Source organism: Penaeus japonicus, unplaced genomic scaffold (genome assembly GCF_977035675.1).
Source record: "Penaeus japonicus unplaced genomic scaffold, GWHDUDI00000001_assembly GWHDUDI00000004, whole genome shotgun sequence".
NCBI classification, from domain to species: domain Eukaryota; kingdom Metazoa; phylum Arthropoda; class Malacostraca; order Decapoda; family Penaeidae; genus Penaeus; species Penaeus japonicus.
The window spans coordinates 33983967-33986466 of NW_028234406.1; the positions used below are offsets into that span (position 1 = coordinate 33983967).

General features: G+C 42.9%; 1 protein-coding gene across 1 annotated transcript in view; it reads right to left on the bottom strand.

The window, feature by feature from the left end:
- The window catches only part of LOC122247643 (myopalladin), a gene marked incomplete at its 3' end in the record, with an annotated part of 44956 nt that overhangs the window by 33634 nt on the left and 8822 nt on the right, over window positions 1-2500 (bottom strand).

The window sequence follows — 2500 nt, forward strand, 5'->3', positions numbered from 1 at the left end:
AAGATAGAGAGAGAGAGAGAGAGAGAAGAAGAGAGAGAGGAGTGAAGCAAAAAGATATAAAAAAAAGATAGAGACAGAGAGAGAGGAAAAAGAGAGATAGAGAAGAAGAGGAGAGAGAGAGAGGAGAGAGAGAGAACCGAGAAAGAGGGGGGGAGAGAGCGAGAGAGGAGAGAGAAAGAGAGAGAGAGAGAAGGATGATAGGAGAGAGAGAGACAGACAGAGAGAGAGAGAGAGAACTGAGAAAGAGGTGAGAGAGGGGAAGAGATAGAGATAGGGGAGAGAGGGAGAGAGTGAGGAGGGGAGAGAGAAGAGAAGAAATAAAAGAGAGAGAAAGAGAGAGAGAGAGAGAGAGAGAGAGAGAGAGAGAGAGAGAGAGAGAAAGAAGAAAAAAGAGAAGAGAGAAGAGAAACAAATAAGAGAGGAAAGAGAGAGAAAGAAAAGGGAAGAGAGAAGAAGAAGAGAGAGAGAGAGGAGAAACAAATAAGAGGAGAAGAGAAGAAAAGTAAAAGAAGAGAGAGAGAGAAGAGAGAGAGAGAGAATAAGAAAAAAGCAAGCAAAACCCCCCCTCCCCCCCCCCCCCCCGTTCCCCCCCTCCATGAGTACGGGTTTTTTCACTGCATGAGTCCCCCCCCAACCCCCATCCCGCCCATACCCCCACCCCGTTTCGCCCCCCCCAAGCATTAAAATCACCGCTCTATATTAACTCATGACTTTAACATTTAAATTTAGGACAAAATCGTTTTTCTTTTCTTCGTTTCCGCTCTGCTCATTTGCATACTTAGTCAAGGATATTGGGCTTATGCAGTAGAGTCATGTGCTACTGGGACAGCGGACGCTCACATTAGTTATTTAAATAAATAAAAAAAATCTCTTGCTCATTCTAACTCAGACTCTTTTTCTCACTCTTTTTTTCTTTATGTACTCTCTCTCTCTCTCTCTCTCTCTCTCTCTCTCTCTCTCTCTCTCTCTCTCTCTCTCTCTCTCTCTGTCTCTCTTTTTCTTTCTCTCTCTCTCTCTCTCTCTCTCTCTCTTTCTTTATGTACTCTCTCTCTCTCTCTCTCTCTCTCTCTTCTTCTTTCTCTCTCTCTCTCTCTCTCTACTCTCCTCTCTGTCTCTTCTCTCTCCTTTTCTCTCTCTTCTCTCTCTCCCTCTCTTCATTCTCTCTCTTCCTCTCTCTCTCTTCTGGTCTCTCTCCTCTCTCGTATCTCGCCTTTCTTACATTTTTCTCTCTCCTTCTCTCTCATACTCTTTTCCTCTCTTACTCTCAGTCTCTCCCTCTCTCTCTCTCTCTCTCTCCTCAGTCTCATCTCTCACTTACTCTCTCTCTTCAGTCTCTCTCTCTCTCTTTCTATCTCTCACTTACTCTCGTCTCTCTCTTCTCTTAACTCTCTCTCTCTCTCTCCCCTTTCTCTCTCTCTCTCTCTTCTCTCGCTCTCTCTCTCTCTCTCTCTCTTCTTCTTCTCTCTCTCTCTCTTACTCTCTTTTTCTCTTTCTCTCTCTCTCTTACTCTCTTACTCTCTTACTCTCTCTCTCTCTCTCTCTCTCTCTCTCTCTCTCTCTCTCTCTCTCTCTCTCTCTCTCTCTCTCTCTCTTTCTCTCTTTCTTCTCTTTCTCTCTCTCTCTCTCTCTCTCTCTCTCTCTCTCTCTCTCTCTCTCTCTCTCTCTCTCTCTCTCTCTCTCTCTCTCTCTCTCTCTCTCTCTCTCTTTTTCATAGTTTTAGGTTACAAATTTTCCTTATTAGAATCAGAACATTTGTTTTTTGCAGACTAAAGGAATCGTAGTTAATGTTTCCTATCTGAAAGTCTAACCTTTTTTATATCTGCTAATTTTATACAAAGATTTCAGTATATTTAAATGGACTTTATCATTAAAAATCTAAATGACATTGCTTTTTAGCCAAGTATTAACTTTACATTTGAAGCTTTGTAAGGAGTAACCTTCTATTTTGATGTTGCACATTAATTTGTTCCAGAGTTTAGAATATCTGGAAAGAAACTGGCGTGATAGTGTCCCGTTTTAAAGCCAACGAGGGTCTATCTAAAGCAGCAGGTGCTTGTTCCACAGTTCTCGTGGTGCGCACAGCTCGTCTTCCCGGGAGTCTCATTGCTTGCATGTGGGCCACTTCCTGGCGTTGAATTCGAAACATTGTCGTCAGTCCAGCTACGTCTCTCCTATGCGAGGTTCCCAATGTGGTGTGGTGTTCTATCTTCGATCATTTTTCTCGCTCTTTCTTGTACTTTGTCCAGGATGCTGAGATATTTGTTGTTTGCTCCTCCCCGAGCGAGGCACGGATACTCGAGTGAAGAACGTATCTGTGCCTTGTAGAGGAGTTCCTTCCCTTTACCATCCAAGAGCCAGCTAATTCTTTGTAGGGATGCAATTTTCTGTGAGGCCTTCCTTGCTAAGCTCTCGATGTGGCTTTTAAAGGTCATCCCTTTTGTCAAAAATTGTTCCCAATATTCTATTTCAATCTTGTGATTTAATAGATTTCATTAAAATT